The 19,186-nt window shown below is 50.3% G+C and overlaps 1 long non-coding RNA gene across 1 annotated transcript; it reads left to right on the top strand.

Annotated features, from left to right (window-relative positions):
- Positions 1–1,730: 1,730 nt before the first annotated feature.
- On the top strand, positions 1,731–10,979 carry LOC309540562. The gene is made up of 4 exons (XR_014223355.1): positions 1,731–1,825; positions 3,560–3,653; positions 7,486–8,454; positions 10,541–10,979. It is a non-coding gene; the product is annotated as an uncharacterized lncRNA (long non-coding RNA).
- Positions 10,980–19,186: the final 8,207 nt, after the last annotated feature.

Here is a 19,186-nt window from a genome sequence, read left to right as displayed (position 1 = left end):
AGTAGTTTTAGATGCCCGAAACTGATATTGTGTGCCCTGGCTCCTATTTACGTTGGAGGAGAGGCAGATGGGACTACAATCTTAGTTTGTTTTTCAAAGGAATAGCTGTAACCTCAGTGGCTTTGCCTGCAGAACGCCACACGCTCAATCCCCAGCTTCACTGCTGCCAGTCAGTGTTGACATTACTGAGCTAGATGGAGTAGTGGGTCAGCTTCCTAGGTTCCCATTTCTGCTTCCGATCTGTGTGGGGCTTGCTGTCCTGTTTAGCGTGGCGAAGGTGGTTCTTTGCACATCTGGAAGACGACTGTGCCGCCTCCCATCACCCTTTTACCTTCATGACTTTTCCTCCACCTCCTCTTCTCCCTTCATCAGGCGAAGTTTCTTCCTCCTCCTCCTCCTCCTTTTCAGAGCAGGAATTCAGACCTAAGAAATATCAATAATGTCAATTATTTTCCCAAGAAGGGAAAGAGGGGTCCCCGTCCAAGCAGACCTTGAATATGTCCAGCCCAGATTGCAGTGGGAGAAAGAATCAAGGGGGAAAGGAGCCAGCAGGCGACAAACGGGAAGAAATGTGCTTTTATTCTTTCTTCTTTCTGAAGCCCTTTCCTAAGAATCATATATTAATTATTATTATTATTATTATGGTGCATTTAGCTGGAAGGGACCCCAAGGGTCATCCAATCCAACCCGCTGGAAGGCAGGAATCTGCGAAGGAACCACAAGGGTTCATTGAATAATGATAATCATAATAATAATAATAATAATAATAATAATAAACAGTGGAGGAATTGGGATCTGGAGGAATGAGCTGGTTCCAAAACCAAGCAGTGCTTCGTCTGAACAATACACTCTTCAGCTCCAGTTTCCAATACATTAAATACATTTCCAAGACATTGTTCCGATACAATTTCCAAGACATTAAAGGCAGCCTGATGGAGAAAGCAATGGAGATCTGCACTTTATTTGATATAAAGAATAAACAGAATTCTTCTTATCCCAGCCAGTTCCTCTGGAGTTGCTTCTCCCCCCAATTCCAATAAATAAAAATACTTTACTGTGAAGGCTGAGGGTGTGATTAATAATAATAATAATAATAATAATAATAATTTTACATTGAATAACAAGAATTTATTACTGTTTTCCAGGCACCAACAGTATTTTTTTTAAAAAAACGAGAAAACATCATATACGCCAAACTTCCCTCCCCCTTTGAGCAGAATAACCATTAGGATTATAATGATAACCATTGAAAAATGAAGGAGAATCCTCATTTCTTCCCCTTCCCCAGCTGCTCCCCACAGAATATTAAAAACGGGACGAGACATACTGTATGGCAAACTTCACCACGCCTTTTCCAATAATACAAATACGTAAAAATAATTTAAAAAGTACTGCTAATAATCCTTTATTGGAATAAAAACGCGCCAAAACTGCCTGGGCGTGGGAAACAGCTGAGGAGAATCAGCTGAGAAACAGCTGGGAGGAGAAAGAGCGGGAAACCCCTGGCCCCGCCCACCGCCCGGCCTGGGATTGGCCCAAAGGCCCACCTATCGCGGCCGAAGGCCCTCAACTAACATGGCGGCTGTGGCGCCTCTTCTGCCCTTTCTGCCCCCCTTCTTTCCCGTCCCGTTGCCCTGGTCCAAAATGGCCGCCCTAGGAACCCCCTCGCTCAGCGCACGCGCCCAGCAGTCGCAGCAGCAGTAAACTCGGCGGCGATAGGTGGGCCTTTGGGCCAATCCCAGGTCGGGCTGTGGGCGGGGCCAGGCCTTGGGCGCGTGTTCTCCTCAGCGTCTCCGTCGCCATTTTCTCGAAGGAAGCGCGTGAGGTTGGTTGGGTCTGGAAGGCTCTCTCTCTCTTGTGGGGAGCGGGCGGGAAAGAATAATAATAATAATAAAGGATGATCCTCATGGCTTTTTCAATTATTATTCTTATTCTTATTGGAAAAGGCTGAGGGAAGTTTGTAATATTTAACGTTTTGTCGAATTATTTAATATTCTGCCGGGGAAGGGGAAGAAATTAGGATTATCCTTCATTTTTAAATTGTAATCATTATTGTAATGGGTATTATTCTAAAAGGGTGAGGGAAATAGGTCGTTTTATCGTTTTTTAAAATACTCTTGGTGACTGGGAAAGAGTAATACATCATTATTATCATTAATTTTATTATTATTGTTATTATTATAAAAGGGTGAGGGAAATTGGTCGCTTTATCGTTTTTTAAAATACTCTTGGTGACTGGGAAAGAGTAACACATTATTATTATCATTAATTATTTTATTATTATTTGTCAGAGTTGCTCCCCGATCCTAGCTCACAGAGGATCACGCTAGCCAGCGATCATTTAGTAAAAGTCTTTATTGAGTTACAGTTTCCATTCTCAAGCTGCTGCGTGCAACTCTACGTCTTATGGTTAGATCGGCGAAGCTCTGTCTGGGTCCCCGCCTCCTGTACACCAACTTAATATCCTAGCCTTACTCCACCTTTTCCGCCTGACTGTTCTTCTCTGGGTCCCTCTGCCCCCCGGGGTCTCTTCCTTCCGGGACTCTTCTGACGCTGACCCCCCGGACCCTTCTGTCTCCTTGCACCGGGCTTTAGGACCTGGCTCCCTTTCCGGACTGCCTACTGCGCCACCTTCCTGTGCATTTGAACTTGGCGCGCGCGCCCAACCTTCCACTTTCCGTCTGACCGTTTCTTCGCTCCCTGATGGAGGTGTGGCCACTCCTGACTCGTGCCCTCCCTCCTGTTGTGAGCTGCCAGCGCTTGATACCTGACTCCCTTCCTCTCCCCTGCTCTCTGTTGGTGACGCTGGTCCCGATTTCCAACTGCTCCCCTCTGAGCTCCCTCTGGCCCTTTCCTCCTGGGGTGTCCCCCTAGGCTCCCCCCTTGCCCTGGCCACTGGTGCTCCTTTCTGTGAATCTTCCGATTCACTGGAAAGACTCGGAGATCTCGGGTCGTCGTCATCACTCATCCTTTCTTCTGCCTCCTCCCCCTCGCTCTCTGTTTCCTCCCTTGCCCTTGCCTCTGCTCCTGAACCCCTGACATCATCATCATCATTATTATTATTATTATTATTATTATTAAAGGGTGAGGGAAGTTTGTAGTGTATGATGTTTTGTCGGTTTTAAAAAAATATTCTGTTGGTGGCTGGGAAATAGCAATACATTATTAATATCATTAAATGTTAAATTATTATTATAAATCACAGCCACGCAAGGGGGACATGGCCTCTTCCCCCCTAAGCCTTAGCAGTATACTATTTTTATTTGAATTGGGGGGAGAAGCAATAATGATAATAATTTATTCTTTATATAAAATAAAGTGCAGATCTCCATTGCTTTCCCCCTCAGGCCGCCTTTAATGTCTTGGAAACTGCTTGAAGTGGTGCTTTTGTAACCAGCTAATTCCTCCAGATCCCAATTCCTCCACTTATTATTAATATTATTATTATTATTAAATGAACCCTTGTGGTTCCTTCGCAGATTCCTGCCTTGCGGGGGGTTGGACTGGGACCCCTCTTTCCGTTCTTGGGAAAATAATAGACATTATTGATATTTCTTAGGTCTGCTCTGCTGAATTCCTGTTCTGAAAAGGAGGAGGAGGAGGAAACTTCGCGTGATGAAGGGAGAAGAGAAGATGTCGGAAAAGTCATGAAGGTAAAATGGGAAAAAATAGAAAGACATATTAACATATAACATATAAGAACATTTAAAAAAAACCCCAACTCTTTATATGTTACACCCACCCAAGTGGGGCTTGGCCTCATCCCCCGTAACAACCACAGTACAATACAGAAAAAATATAGTGTAATAATTTTATTTATTTGATTCGGGTAGACTAGAGCCTCCTGGTTTCTCCTATGCTGGTGAGGTATGTCTCCTTTTCCCTGTTCTTGTTAGGCTATCAGAAGGTGACAAAGCAATGGGTTGGAATCTTAATTTCTGCAGATGAACCATTGTTTGGACCAGGTAATTACTCAAGGCACCTATTTTTCATCTATCGATTTATCCACATAATCCAACCAGAGATCCAAAAGTGGTACACTTGCATGTTAAATCTTAAGATAAATGTTTTGGAAGAGGCATAAATTAAAAAAGAGAATTAATTTGCAAGCAAGCCCAGTGAATTAGAGAGGCAGAGCTGGCTGGTTTGTCTAATGGAATATCCAAAACCCAGTTTGGGTCTCGAAGACCCAGTTTGCCCTCTCGCCCCAGCCTTAAGGGCAACCCTCCATTGCTTTCTGTTTGATTTTTGGAGCCGATACTCTGAATTGAACAGCAGCAGAAGAAATGGGGATCAGCCCCTGCTGTAGTGGGCAGCACTAAAAGCCGTTTGAGTAAATCAGATCAATAAAGTAGGAATATTTAATATTTTCAAACCAGCAACTTGACACCAGTTTTGGACACTTGCAGCAGCTTGCAATGTTAAGAGAGGTGCTCTAAAGAAAAGCACTTTCTACATTTATCAGTCTTCAGAGTAGACTCATGGTTTTTCCTTTGCCTGGAGGTTAGCATATCTGCAATCAGCCCGAGAACCTCAGGCAGGACAAAAGGGGATGGCAAGGGGGGCTTCCTGGCGGAACCGAACTTGCAGCTGCAGAAGGGTGGATTCCTGCCTTGTAGCAGGTTGGACTGGATGACCCTTGGGGTCCTTTCCCGATATATACTCACCCACCATCATATGATTGGAAACTGTTTCAGAATACAGTTTGGGGGTGGTTGTGTGTGTCAGCCCTTAAAAATCAACTGTGCAATGTGCTCCACAGCAGGGGCGAAGCAAAGATTTAAGACTATCTCCCACTATGCATATAGGCTGGGAGCCCCAACGGCATGAGACTAAGTGGCCTGAGCCCCTGCAAGAGGGGCCAAAACCAAAAGCCAGTTGAATTATTTACATTGACAAACACTGGCACGGATGTATGCGTTTTGGAAATTTGCAGCAGTTTGTAATGTTAAGAGGTGTTTTAAAGAAAAACACTTTATACACTCCTGAGCATTCCCTTAGAGCAGGTTCATGGTGGTTTCCTTTTCTGGAGGCATAAATGTTCTTAGTAGATGTACAATCCCCCCGAAGGCTTCAGGCCTCCTCCTGACTGTTGAAATGCTCCTGGGGAGACTGTAAGCAGCACCTCCTCCACTCCCAGTCAGGAAAAGGGGATGGCAGGGTGTGCTTCATGGCGCAACTTGCAGCTGCAGTTTAAAGTGCCATAAAAGTGCCATTTCATAGGGCAACACTGACAGCACAACCAATGTTGGTGGTTTTTCTCCTGCATATTCCTGCCTTGCCGTGGGCTGGGCTGGATGACCTTTGGGGTCCCTTCCAGATATAGATATATATGCAGCATCATAGGATGTGAGCGCTTAGTATGAGCACCAAGGTTGCAGGGGGATCTTCATAAGAGACGCCTGCATATTCCTAAGAGCTGCAAAGTGCCACAGAAGGCAGAACCAGAAAAACATACCTCCCGATTAGTTGTATGATGGCCAACAACTTCCCCTCTCCAGCCTGCTATTTTATTCTGTCTTGCATAGCAATACAAAAGATGGGTGCCTGTTATATACTCCTCAGTTCATCTGAAAGAAATCAGGCCCGCAGGTTTGCTGTGTTCCTTAATGTCAGATTTTGTGGATCTATTATCACCCATATGTTTCGGGCATAAGCCTACTTAGGCATGGAAAACAAAAGGGTGGGGGAAAACGAGGGTTTCTGAAATGAGTGGGCTTCGCCTGCACACACTTCAGGGCAGAAGGGGGAGATAGAGGGAATGCTCTACCTTCTCCCCCCTAATCTGTCTTTCGTACCTAATCATGGCGGACAAAGTCCCACCTTCAGTGCCTGCCCGGAAGAGGAGCAGCACCCATACAGAGAACGGTAGGAGTCAGATTATCCAGGGATCTTCTGGGTATGGAGGGGTGAGGGTTTTCTTCACCAACACCCGTGTGCAGTGCATACACAACTGTAGAAACAAGTCAGAATAAATAGGCTTCCAAAAAGTATAGTCTTTCTACCCTAAATTCCCAAATTCCCCTAACCCTGGGGTCAGGAAGTCAGTATTGTTTGGGAATGCCCTGCAATGCACACCTGCCTATGCTCTGAGGCCGCAGGTGCAGGTAAATCTCTTCATGAGATGTTTTCCCTAATGAAAATGGTACTTCTAGACAAGTGCACAACAACCTGGACAATTTGGGGTTGGAGTAAAGGCCACGGGAAGTCTAGTTTTTAACAAGGGATCAAAGGTCAGAAAGAAGGGACGCGTGTGGCGCTGTGGGTTAAACCACAGAGCCTAGGACTTGCCGATCAGAAGGTTGGCAGTTCGAATCGGTGCGATGGGGTGAGCTCCCGTTGCTCGGTCCATGCTCCTGTCAACCTAGCAGTTCGAAAGCACGTTAAAGTGCAAGGAGATAAATGGGTACCGCTAAGGCAGGAAGGTAAACGGCGTTTTCGTGCTCTGCTCTGGTTCGCCAGAAGCGGCTTAGTCATGCTGGCCCCATGACCCAGAAGATGTGCGCCGGCTAATAAAGTGAGATGTGCACCGCAACCCCAGAGTCGGCCACGACTGGACCTAATGGTCAGGTGTCCCTTTACCTTTGACAAAGGTCAGAAGTTGTAAGTCTGCTGTTGTATGTCTAGCGGTTGGGGTTTGGGTCATTGTTAGGGTTGGGGTTAGGCTTTGGGGTCAGGGTCAGGGCCTCCCCCTGACTGCTGAAATGCTCCCAGGGAGGATGTAAGCAGCACTTCCTCTGTTTCCAGTATAGAATAGTGATGGCCATGTTGGCTTCCTGGCTGACCTTGCAGCTGCAGGAGAGGTGTGCCATTTAAGAGGGCAACATTTGCCGCACAACCAAGTTTGCAGGATTGTTCCCCATAAGGGACTCCTGCATGTTCCTGCGATGCAGCAAGTTGGACTGGATGACCCTTGGGGTCCCTTCCAGAGGTTTATATTCCATCATTATTCTTTGGAAAGGGCTTCAGAAAGAAGAAAGAGAAATAGTGTTCCTTAAAGTTATTTGTATGATGGGAAAGAAGCTTTGCTTCCTGTGAGCTCCTTTATTATTCCTTGTACGTTAATTGGAGCTTGGCAGATCCTGTGCCTATTTTTACATGGACCCCTCTTTCAGTTCTTCTTGAAAAAACCTGCCCGCCCCTTTTATTTCTTGGGTCTCTATGGGGCGTGCTGAATTCCTGATCCCAAAAAAAGGGAAGGAAAAGGGGAAGCTTTGCATGATGGAGGGAGGGAGAAGAGGGAATCTTTTGAGACAAGATGCCAGTGCCCCAAAGGTGCCAGTGCCAGGGCCTTCCTGCTGCTGTCTTGTGGGGCGAGAGGGAGAAAGGGGATCTTTGGGCACAAGATCCAGACACAGAAGTGTGCATGCACACGAAAGCTTATACCAAGAACTAACTTAGTTGGTCTTTAAGGTGCTACAGGAAGAAATTTTTTTATTTTGAAGATCCAGACAGCTCCTTTAACGAAGCACCTGATTCGCCCAGCAGCGTGGCAGCGAAAGGAAAGAGAGGAAAAAGAGGCAAGGCAGCAGTGGAAGAAGATGGGTTGCCTGCATGGGCTCTGCTTTATTCCTTAATGCCGAATGCTACATGTGCCTAAGTCCACTTCCATCCACCAGAAAAGCTTCTTGGCAGCAAGGAGCAAAGGGAACGTTGGGAAACACCTAGCTATCTCTCTAAATCGGTAAGGCCGCACAGTCCCTACACTTCCCCAAGGCCTGGTCCTTTCCACAGGCGCAGCCTGCCTTCTCCAAAGGTGGATTTCAGCTCCAACAGCTGGTTGAAGTGTCTCTTTTCCTCTCCTCACACCCGTAACCCTGGCAACCTCCCAGAGAACAGTCTCTATTCTTCGATGTTCAGGGAGATTGCACTTTCCCACGGTCTCTCCAAAAATGGAAACCCTAGCATTTAGTAATGTCTTAATGAAGTTTGGGGGTGTTTGTGTGTGTCAGCTCTTAAAGTTCAACTGTGCAAAGATTTAAGCCTGTCCCCCACCATGCACCTAGGCTGGGAGCCCCAATGGCAGGAGACTAAGTGGGCTGAGCCCCTGCAAGAGGGGCCTAAACCAAAAGCCAGTTGAATCATTTACATTGACAAATACTGGCACCTATATATGTGTTTTGGAAATTTGCAGTAGTTTGTAACGTTAAGAGAGGTGTTTTAAAGAAAAGCACTTTATACACTTATAAGCATTCCCTTAGAGCAGGCTTATGGTTTTTTCCTGTTCTGGAGGCATAAATGTTCTTAGCAGATGTACAATCCCCCCGAAGGCTTCAGGCCTCCTCCTGACTGTTGAAATGCTCCTGGGGAGACTGTAAGCAGCACCTCCTCCGCTCCCAGTCAGGAAAAGGGGATGGCAGGGTGTGCTTCATGGCGCAACTTGCAGCTGCAGTTTAAATTGCCTTAAAAGTGTCATTTCATAGGGCAACACTGACAGCACAACCAAGGTTAGTGGTTATTCTGCATATTCCTGCCTTGCAGCTGGTTGGGATGGATGACCCTTTGCGTCCCATATATAGATATATATGCAGTATCATATGATTGTTTGGAATGTGCTTCAGAAAGTATAAAAGAAATAGCATTCTTTTAAGTTACGGGATGCAGGTAGCGCTGTGGGTTAAACCACAGAGCCTAGGACTTGGCGATCAGAAAGTCGGGGGTTCGAATCTGTGCGACGGTGTGAGCTGCCGTTGTTTGGTCCCTGCTCCTGCCAACATGGCAGCTTGAAAGCACGCCAAAGTGGAAGTAGATAAATGGGTAGTGCTTTGGCGGGATGGTAAACGGCATTTCCGTGCGCTGCTCTGGTTCGCCAGAAGCGGCTTAGTCATGCTGGCCACCTGACCCTTAAGCTGTATGCTGGCTCCCTCGACCAGTAAAGCAAGATGAGGGCTATAACCCCATAGTTGTCCGTGACTGGAGCTAATGGTCAGGGGTCCTTTTGCCTTTAACAAAGGTCAGAAGGTGTAAGTCCGCTGGTGTAAGTGCAGGCGTTGGGGCTTGGGTCATTATTAGGGCCGGGGTTAGCGGTCAGGGCCTCCCCCTGACAGTTGAAATGCTCCCAGGGAGGATGTAGGAGAGGTGTGGATCCCTAAACTATACGTAAGCAAACTTTCAAGTGCCATTTAAGAGGGCAACATTTGCTGCACAACCAAGGTTGCAGGATGGTTCCCCATAAGGGACTCCTGCATGTTCCTGCGATGCTGCGGGTTGGGCTGGATGACCCTTGGGGTCCCTTCCAGAGGTTTATATTCCATCATTATTTTTTGGAAAGGGCTTCAGAAACAGAGAAATAGCGCTCCTTAAAGTTAGCTGTATGATGGGAAAGTCGCCTCACTTCCTGTGAGCTCCCTTATTATTCCTTCATATTAATTGGAGCTTGGCAGATCCTGTGCCTGTTTTTACACAGACCCCTCTTTCAGTTCTGAAAATAATCTACCCCCCCCCCTGTTATTTCTCAGGTCTGTATGGGCCGTGCTAAATTCCTCCTCTCAAAAAGGGGGAGGAGAAGGAAGGGGGCAGTTTTGCAGGACAAAAAGAGGGAGAATAGTGGCCAGAGGGAGAACGGGGATCTTTTGAGAGAAGATCCAAACAGCTCCTTTAACCAAACACCTGTTTCGCTCAGCAGCGTGGCAGCGAAAGGAATGAGAAGAAAAAGAGGCAAGGCAGCAGTGGAAAAAGAAGGGTTTCCTGCATGGGCTCTGCTTTATTCTTTAATGCCGAATGTCACATCTGCCTAAGTCCACTTCCATCCACCGGAAACGCTTCTTAGGAGCAAGGAGGAAAGGGAACGGTGGGAAATACCTAGCCATCTCTCTAAATCGGTAAGACCGTTAGTCCTTTCCAGAGGTGCTGCCTGCCTCTCCAAAGGTGGATTTCAGCTCAAACAGCTGGTGGAGGTGCCTCTTTTCCTCTCCTCACACCCGTAACCCTGGCAACCTCCCAGAGAACAGTCTCTATTCTTCGATGTTCAGGGAGATTGCACTTTCCAACGGTCTTTCCAAAAATGGAAACCCTAGCATTTAGTAATGTCTTAATAACGTTTGGGGGTGTTTGTGTGTTTCAGCCCTTAATATTCAAGTGTGCAAAAATTTAAGTTTGTCGTCTACCATGCATCTAGGCTGGGAGCCCCAATGGCACAAGATTAAGTGGGCCGAGCCCCTGCAACAGGCGCTAAAACCAAAAGCCAGTTGAATCATTTACATCGAGAAATACTGGCATGGATTTATGCATTTTGGACATTTGCAGCAGTTTCTAATGTTAAGAAAGGTGTTTTAAAGAAAAAAACACTTTATACACTCATGAGCATTCCCTTAGAGCAGGCTCATGGTGGTTTCCTTTTCTGGAGGCATAAATGTTCTTAGCAGATGTACAATCCCCCCGAAGGCTTCAGGCCTTCTCTTGACTGTTGAAATGCTCCTGGGGAGACTGTAAGCAGCACCTCCTCCGCTTCCAGTCAGGAAAAGGGGGTGGCAAGGGGTGCTTCCTGGCGCAACTTGCAGCTGCAGTTTATTCATAGGGCAACCTTGACAGCAGAACCAAGGTTAGTGGTTATTCTGCATATTCCTGCCTTGCAGCTGGTTGAGATGGATGACCCTTGAGGTCCCTTCCAGATATAGATATATATGCAGCATCATATGATTCTTTGGAATGTGCTTGAGAAAGAAGAAACAAATTTGTGGAGTAAACGATGCAGTACAAACGATGGGTGCCTCTTTTAGACTCCTACTCTTTCAGTTCACCTGAAAGAAATTTGGCGCACTGATAATTCTCTGTGTTTCGTTCTTTAATGTTAGATTTTGTGGATTTATTACCACCCTTATGTTTTGGCCACAAGCCTACTCCTGCATGGTGGGGGAACAAAAGGGTTTCTGAAATGAGTGGGCTTCCCTGCGCACACTTCAGGGCAGAAGGGGGAGATTGAGAGAACACTCTACCTTCTCCCCCCTAATCTGTCTTCCGTCCCTAATCATGACAGAAAAGGTCCCACCTTCAGCACCTGCCCGGAAGAGGAGCAGCATCCATATAGAGAACGGTAGGAGCCAAGTTGTCTTGAAATCTTCTGGGTTTGAGGGGGTGAGCGTTGGGATGGGACTCCTGTCTCCTGCACTTGCACCAGGATCAGTCTGTCATTATTCTTTGGAAAGGGCTCCAGAAAGAATAAAGAGAAATAGCGTTAAATTTTATTAGCGGATGTACAATCCTCCCGAAGGCTTCAGGCCTCCTCCTGACTGTTGAAATGTTCCTGGGGAGACTGTAAGCAGCACCTCCTCCGCTCCCAGTCAGGAAAAGGGTGGCAAGGGGTGCTTCATGGCGCAACTTGCAGCTGCAGTTTAAATTGCCTGAAAAGTGCCATTTCATAGGGCAACACTGACAGCACAACCAATGCTGGTGGTGTTTCTTCTGCATATTCCTGCCTTGCCGTGGGCTGGGCTGGATGACCCTTTGGGTCCCTTCCAGATATAGATATTTATGTAGCGTCATATTCTTTGGAATGTGCTTCAGAAAGAAGAAACGGGGAAACATAAATTTCCAGTCAATTGTATTATGGCTAAGTAATGCCCTTTCCCTGCTAGCTACTTTATTGTGCCTGTTTTATACTCTTACTCTTTCAGTTCATTTGAAAGAAATCCGGCCCACTGATATTTCTCTGTATGGGCTGTGCGTTGTTCCTTAGTGTCATCGGGCACAAGCCTGTTTAGGCATGGAAAGGGTGGGCGAAAACGAGGGTTTCTGAAGTGAGTGGTCTTCCTTGCGCACACTTCCAGGCAGAAGGGGGAGATGGAGGAAATGCTCTGCTCCCCCCCCCCACCAATCAGGGTGGACAAGGTCTTCATCCCACCTTCAGCGCCTGTCTGGAAGAGGAGCAGCACCCATACTGAGAACGGTAGGAGCCAAATTGTCTTGGGATCTTCTGGCTTTGAGTGGGTGAGCGTTTGTACAGGACCCATGTCTCCTAAAGTAGTGCGCTTTTGCCAGGATTGGGCTGTGGTTTTGTTGAACACCAATGTGCAGCTGCATGCGCAGTTGTAGAAACAAGTCAGAATAAACAGGCTTCCAAAAAAGTATAGTCTTTATACCCCAACCGTAACCCTAACCCTTTGGGTCAGGAAGGCAGTTTTATTTTGGGAGTACCCTGCAATGCACACTTGAGTCTGCAGGCGCAGAAAAATTATGATAATTTGGGGTAGAAGTAATAAAGGGCATGCAAAGTCTAGTTTTTAACTAGGGGTCAAAGGTCAGAAAGAAGGGACGCAGGTGGCAGTGTGGGTTAAACTGTGTAGTGCTCTGGTTTGTCTGAAGCGGGTTAGTAATGCTGGCTACATGACGCAGAAGTTTTGCGCCGGCCAGTAAAGCGAGATGAGCGCCACAACCCCGGAATCTGCCAAGACTGGACCTAATGGTCAGGGGTCCCTTTACCTTTCACAAAGGTCAGAAGTTGTAAGTCTGCTGCTGTAAGTCTGTGGGTTAAGATTTGGGTCATCATTAGGGTTGGGGTTAGGGAGAGGCTTGGGGTTAGGCTTCGGGGTCAGGGCCAGGGCCTCCCTTTGCCTGTCAAACTGTTCCTATGAAGGATGTAAGCAGCCCTTACTTTGCTTCTAGACAAGAATCATGGGTGGCGATGTTGGCTTCTTGGCTGAACTTGCAGCTGCAGGAGAGGTGTGCCATTTAAGAGGGAAAGATTTGCTGCACAACCAAGTTTGCAGGATTGTTCCCTATAAGGGACTCCTGCATGTTCCTGCGATGCAGTGGGTTGGGCTGGATGACCCTTGGGGTCTCTTCCAGAGGTTTATATTCCATCATTATCCGTTGATAAGGGTTCCAGAAAGAATAAAGAGAAATAGCGTTAAATTTTATTAGCAGATGTACAATCCCCCCGAAGGCTTCAGGCCGCCTCCTGACTGTTGAAATGCTCCCAGGGAGGATGTAAGCAGCACCTCCTCCGCTCCCAGTCAGGAAAAGGGGGTGGCAAGGTGTGCTTCATGGTGCAACTTACAGCTGCAGTTCAAAGTGCCTTAAAAGTGCCATTTCATAGGGCAACACTGACGGCCCTGAGGGTAGGGTTAGGGTTTTAGAGTTTTGGGGGTTGGGGTTAGGGCTTAAGGTTTAGGGTTAGGGTTAGGGCTAGGGTTAGGGGTTAGAGGGTTAGAGGGTTAGGGTTGGGGTTAGGGTTTTAGTTTTAGGGTTTTAGGGTTGGGGTTAGGGGTTGGGGTTAGGGTTAGGGTTAAGGGTTGGGGTTAGGGTCAGGGTCAGGGCTGCCTCAGGTCTCAGCTCACAAAAGACCAACGCTAGGCTCTTCTTATATACAAGGATGTTTATTGCAGTTCATTATCGGTTCCACAACCGAGGCGCGCAGCCCCGCGTCTCTTAGGCTAGACGTTTGAAGTCCCCTCTGAATCAGTCCCGCCCCTACACCAGCTTAAGAGGCTTGTGCTAGTCCACCTCTTCCTGTCTTTCCTTTTCCGCAGGGTCTTTCTGCCCCCCTGGGTTCCTTCCCTCCTGCTCTCTCCTGAAGCGGATTCCTGAGATGCATGTTCCCCCCTCCTTCGTGCTTTGGGGCCAGGCTCCTCCTCCGGGCTCTCTCCATTTCCGTGCGCCTCCACATTTGAACTTGGCGCGCGTTCGCTACCCCTGACCTTCCTCTTGACACTTACACTACTCCCTGTACTACTCTCCGCCTATTCCAGCAGGACGTCCTGCCCCGATCTCCTTCCCCTGTCTCCATCCTGCTCCGCTCCGTGTGTCACACTGGGAACGCCACTCTCTTCACTTCGTTCCTGCTGGGAAGCCGGCCCCGATCTCCCACTCCTACTCGGGGTTTCCCTGCTGCTTCCCTGCTCCTGGCAGGTCCCCCCTGTGACCCCCCTTGGCCTGACTAGGGGCGCCCCCTTCTGGGAATCCTCCGATTCACTTGAGAGACTCATGGAAGACCTCAAGTCATTGTCATCCTCTTCCTCACTGTCCTGGGATTCTTCCCCATCGCTCTCCGTCTCCCCCCTCACCTGTGCCTCTGTCTCTGAACCCCTGACAGGGTTAGGGTCAGGGTTTAAGGGTTGGGGTTAGGGTTATGGTTAGGGTTGGGTTGGGGTTAGGGTTTGGGTTTAGGGTTAGGTTTAGGGTTAGAGGGTTAGAGGGTTAGGGTTGGGGTTAGGGTTAGGGTTGGTTAGGGTTAGGGGGTTAGAGGGTTGGGGTAGGGGTTAGGGTTGGGGGTTGGGGTTAGGGGGTTGGGGCTAGGGTTTTGGGGTTAGGGTGTTAGGGTTAGGGGGTTAGGGTTGGGGTTAGGGGTAGGGTTAGGTTTAGGGTTTGGTTTAGGGTTTAGGGTTAGGGGTTAAGGGTTAGGGCTAAGGTTAGGGCGAGGGTTAGGGTTAGGGGGTTAGGGCTAGGGGGTTAGGGCTAGGGGGTTAGGGTTAGGGGCTAGGGTTAGGGGTTAGGGTTAGGGGGTTAGGGTTGGGGTTAGGGTTGGGGTTAGGGTTAGGGTTAGGGTTGAGAGAGAGAGGGTTAGGGGAGAGAGAGAGGGTTAGGGTTGAGAGAGAGAGGGTTAGGGGAGAGAGAGAGGGTTAGGGTTGGGTTAGGGTTAGGGTTAGAGGGTTAGGGTTAGAGGGTTAGAGGGTGAGGGTTAGAGGGTTAGGGTTAGAGGGTTGGGGTTGGGGTTAGGGTGGGTTAGGGTTAGGGTTAGGGTTGAGAGAGAGAGGGTTAGGGGAGAGAGAGAGGGTTAGGGTTGGGGTTGGGTTAGGGTTAGAGGGTTAGAGGGTTAGGGTTAGAGGGTTGGGGTTGGGGTTAGGGTTAGGGTTAGGGTTGAGAGAGAGAGGGTTAGGGGAGAGAGAGAGGGTTAGGGTTGGGGTTGGGTTGGGGTTGGGGTTAGGGTTGGGTTAGGGTTAGGGGTTGGGGTTAGGGGTTGGGGTTAGGGGTTAGGGTTAGGGTTAGGGTTGGTTAGGGTTAGGGGGTTAGAGGGTTAGGGTTGGGGTAGGGGTTAGGGGGTTGGGGCTAGGGTTTTGGGGTTAGGGTGTTAGGGTTAGGGGGTTAGGGTTGGGGTTAGTGGTAGGGTTAGGTTTAGGGTTTGGTTTAGGGTTAGGGGTTAAGGGTTAGGGCTAAGGTTAGGGCGAGGGTTAGGGTTAGGGGGTTAGGGCTAGGGGGTTAGGGCTAGGGGGTTAGGGCTAGGGGCTAGGGTTAGGGGTTAGGGTTAGGGGGTTAGGGTTGGGGTTAGGGTTAGGGTTGAGAGAGAGAGGGTTAGGGGAGAGAGAGAGGGTTAGGGTTAGGGTTAGGGTTGAGAGAGAGAGGGTTAGGGGAGAGAGAGAGGGTTAGGGTTGGGTTAGGGTTAGAGGGTTAGGGTTAGAGGGTTAGAGGGTTAGGGTTAGAGGGTTAGAGGGTTAGGGTTAGAGGGTTAGGGTTAGAGGGTTAGGGTTGGGGTTAGGGTTAGGGTGGGTTAGGGTTAGGGTTAGGGTTGAGAGAGAGGGTTAGGGGAGAGAGAGAGGGTTAGGGTTGGGGTTGGGTTAGGGTTAGAGGGTTAGGGTTAGAGGGTTAGAGGGTTAGGGTTAGAGGGTTAGGGTTAGAGGGTTAGGGTTAGGGGTTAGGGGAGAGAGAGAGAGGGTTAGGGGAGAGAGAGAGGGTTAGGGTTGGGGTTGGGTTAGGGTTGGGGTTGGGGTTAGGGTTGGGTTGGGGTTAGGGTTAGGGTTGGGGTTAGGGGTTGGGGTTAGGGTTTAGGGTTAAGGGTTAGGGGTTAGGGTTAGAGGGTTAGAGGGTTAGGGTTAGAGGGTTAGAGGGTTAGGGTTAGAGGGTTGGGGTTAGGGTTAGGGGTTAGGGTTAGGGTTAGGGTTGAGAGAGAGAGGGTTAGGGGAGAGAGAGAGGGTTGGGGTTAGGGTTGGGGTTAGGGTTAGGGTTGGGTTGGGTTGGGGTTGGGTTAGGGGTTGGGTTAGGGTTGGGGTTAGGGTTGGGGTTAGGGTTAGGGGTTGGGGTTAGGGTTGGGGTTAGGGTTGGGGTTAGGGTTAGTGTCAGGGGTTTAGGAGCAGAGGCAAGGGCAAGGGAGGAAACAGAGAGCGAAGGGGAGGAGGCAGAACCCTAACACTAACCCTAACCCTAACCCTCTAACCCTAACCCTCTAACCCTAACCCTCTAACCCTCTAACCCCCTAACCCTACCCCTAACCCCTAACCCCTAACCCTAACCCAACCCTAACCCTAACCCTAACCCTAACCCTAACTGTCAGAGCTGCTTGAAGATCCTAGCTCACAGAGGATCACGCTAGCCAGCGATCATTTAGTAAGTCTTTATTGAATTACAGTTTCCATTCTCACGCTGCTGCGCGCAACTCTACGTCTAGTAGCTAGATCGACGTAGCTCCGTCTGAGTCTCCGCCCCGTGCGCACCAACTTAATATCCTAGCCCTGCTCCACCTTTTCCGCCTGACTGTCCTCCTCTGGGTCCCTCTACCCCCCGGGGCTTCTTCCTTCCGGGATTCTTCTGACGCTGACCCGGACCCTCCTGCCTCCTTGCGCCGGGCTTTAGGACCTGGCTCCCTTTCCGGGCTGCTTACTGCGCCGCCTTCCTCTGCATTTGAACTTGGCGCGCGCGCCCAACCTTCCACTTTCCTCTTAACCGTTTCTTCGCTCCCCGATGGAGGTGTGGCCACTCCTGACTCATGCCCTCCCTCCTGTGGTGAGCTGCCAGCGCTTGCCCCCTGGCTCCCTTCCTCTTCCCTGCTCTCTGGCGGTGACGCTGGTCCCGATTTCCAACTGCTCTCCTCTGAGTCCCCTCTGGCTCTATCTTCCTGGGGTGCCCCCCTAGACTCCCCCCTTGCCCTGGCCACTGGTGCTCCTTTCTGTGAATCCTCTGATTCACTGGAAAGACTCGGAGATCTCGGGTCGTCGTCATCACTCATCTTTTCTTCTGCCTCCTCCCCTTCGCTCTCTGTTTCCTCCCTTGCCCTTGCCTCTGCTCCTAAACCCCTGACATCCATCCCCCCCTCGAAGCCCCCCATTCCCCCCTCCCCTCCTTCCGGTGCTGGAGCTGGGGTGTGCTGTTGCAAAGGGACGAACGTCGGATATCGTTCGCTTCCCGTGGCGGGCCTCCATCTGAAGTCTCGCGGGTCTTCCTCCCTGCTCTCGTCGACGACGGTCACCTCCGCTTCCATCTCTGTGCCGCCGTGCTCGAAACCAGGGTCGTCCCCGAAAACGTCCATGTCCGTCTCTCCCTCACTTCCTCCTGGCGGCGTTGCTCGTCCTGGGCCTTCCAGCCACCTTCTGCGGAACTGCTCCTCTGGTCTATCGTCCCACCAATACGAGGGTTCTGATGCAGATCCCGAGGGTGACCCCTCCGGGGAACGGACGTCTTGTGTCGGGTCCTCGTCCGAGTCGAACCCCCGGAAAGTGCTGGCCGAAAGCGTGGGCGTGAAAAGCCAGTCGTCGAAAAAGTCTGCTGGCATAGGTCTATGTGGGAAGAGGGCATGAAACTCGTCTTTGAGTAGAGGTTCGTCCAAGGCGTAGCCCGGCACCCAGCTGTTCGCACTGGCCAGGGTGCCCTCCTTGGCGAGAAAGTATTCTACCCCCTCTTCCCCCCATCTGGAGTCCAAAATCTCCGTGACGTCATTGATGCGCTCCTTCTGTGCCACTCCCGCGTGCCCCGTTCTGTCTCTGACCGGACTCGGCGCCGTTCCGGGTTCCTGGAACCTGTGCGGTGCCTTGTAGGGAGTGAGCACCGATCTGTGGAACACCGGATGCATTCTGGAACCCTCCGGAAGTGCCAGTCTGAAAGCTACCGGGTTGACCTGCTCTTCGACTTGGTAGGGTCCCAGTTGTTTATGCCCTAGTTTCTTCTTGGCCAACGACCTGGCCGGCACTGCGTGGGCTGCTAACCAAACCCAGTCTCCCACGTGGAGCTCTTCGCCAACCCTTCTGTGCCTGTCCGCTTGTACCTTGTATGCGTGTTTGGCCAGCTCCAGGTGGCGCCTCAGCTGATCGTGGACTTCCTGCAGCTCCGACGCGAACGCATCTGCTGTCTGCGGCTCCCCCTCCCCCATTCTTTCCAGTCCCGGGAAGGTTCTGGGGTGCCTCCCGTTGTTGGCGAAGAACGGCGTGACCCCCGTGGACACGTGCTTCGTGTTGTTGTAGGCGAACTCGGCAAGCGGCAGGTAATCCACCCACGTCGCAGGCTGTTGATTCGCATAGCATCTCAGGTACTGCTGCATGATGGCATTGACCCGCTCCGCTTGCCCGTTGGTCTGCGGGTGTCTCGCCGACGCCAGGTTGATCTTGACGTTTAGGAAGCCCATCAGCTTCTGCCAGAAATTCGAGATGAACTGCCGCCCGCGGTCGGACAGAATAGACCGTGGCAGACCGTGAACCTTGAACACGTGGTCTATGAACAGTTTGGCGGTTTGCTCCGCCGTGGCCACCTTCGCACACGGAATGAAATGTGCCATCTTGGAAAACAGGTCCACCACCACCAGCACTGCCGTCTTGCCCCTCGAGCTGGGCAGATCTGTGACAAAGTCCAGAGCCACCCTTTCCCAAGGTTCGACCGGAGTTTGCAGCGGTTCCAACAGTCCTGCCGGCGGTCTGTGCACTGGTTTGGCCCTCTGGCAGGTGTCACACCTCGCCACGTAGTCTGCGACCTCCCCTCTCATTCCAGGCCACCAGAAATCCCTGGCTACTAATTCCACCGTCTTCTCCTTGCCAAAGTGCCCGGCCGTGGGCGCGTCGTGCAGCTGCTGCAGCACCTTGGCGCGAAGGTCGTCTCCCGGCACGTAGATGGCCCCTTTACGGATGAGCAATCCATCTCGTAGCTGGAAACCGTCGGCCGCAGCCTTGCCCCTTTGCACCTCTGCCATCTTTGCTTGCGTGAAGGAGTCATCCTGCAACGCTCGTCGCACCGCCTCCAGGTCCACGGTGGCCGCGGCGCACGCCCATACTGTTGGTGCGAAGATGTGCATGGCGGCCGCTGGCGTTGCGTCCTCCAGATACTGTGGCTTACGGGAGAGGGCGTCCGCCATGATGTTAGTGTCCCCCGGGACATACTCTATGCGGAAGTCGAAGTTCGCAAAAAACTCAGCCCAACGTATCTGCCTCTGGTTTAGGAACTGTGCCGTGCGCCAGTGCTCCAGATTCTTGTGGTCCGTGCAAACCTGCACCGTGTGCTTGGCGCCGATCAGGAAGTGCCTCCACGCTTTGAACGCTGCATGAATGGCCAGCAACTC

The sequence above is a fragment of the Podarcis vaucheri genome, assembly GCF_965113315.1.
Source record: "Podarcis vaucheri genome assembly, chromosome: 9".
NCBI classification, from domain to species: Eukaryota; Metazoa; Chordata; class Lepidosauria; order Squamata; family Lacertidae; genus Podarcis; species Podarcis vaucheri.
This window is presented reverse-complemented; position numbering and strand designations above follow the sequence as displayed.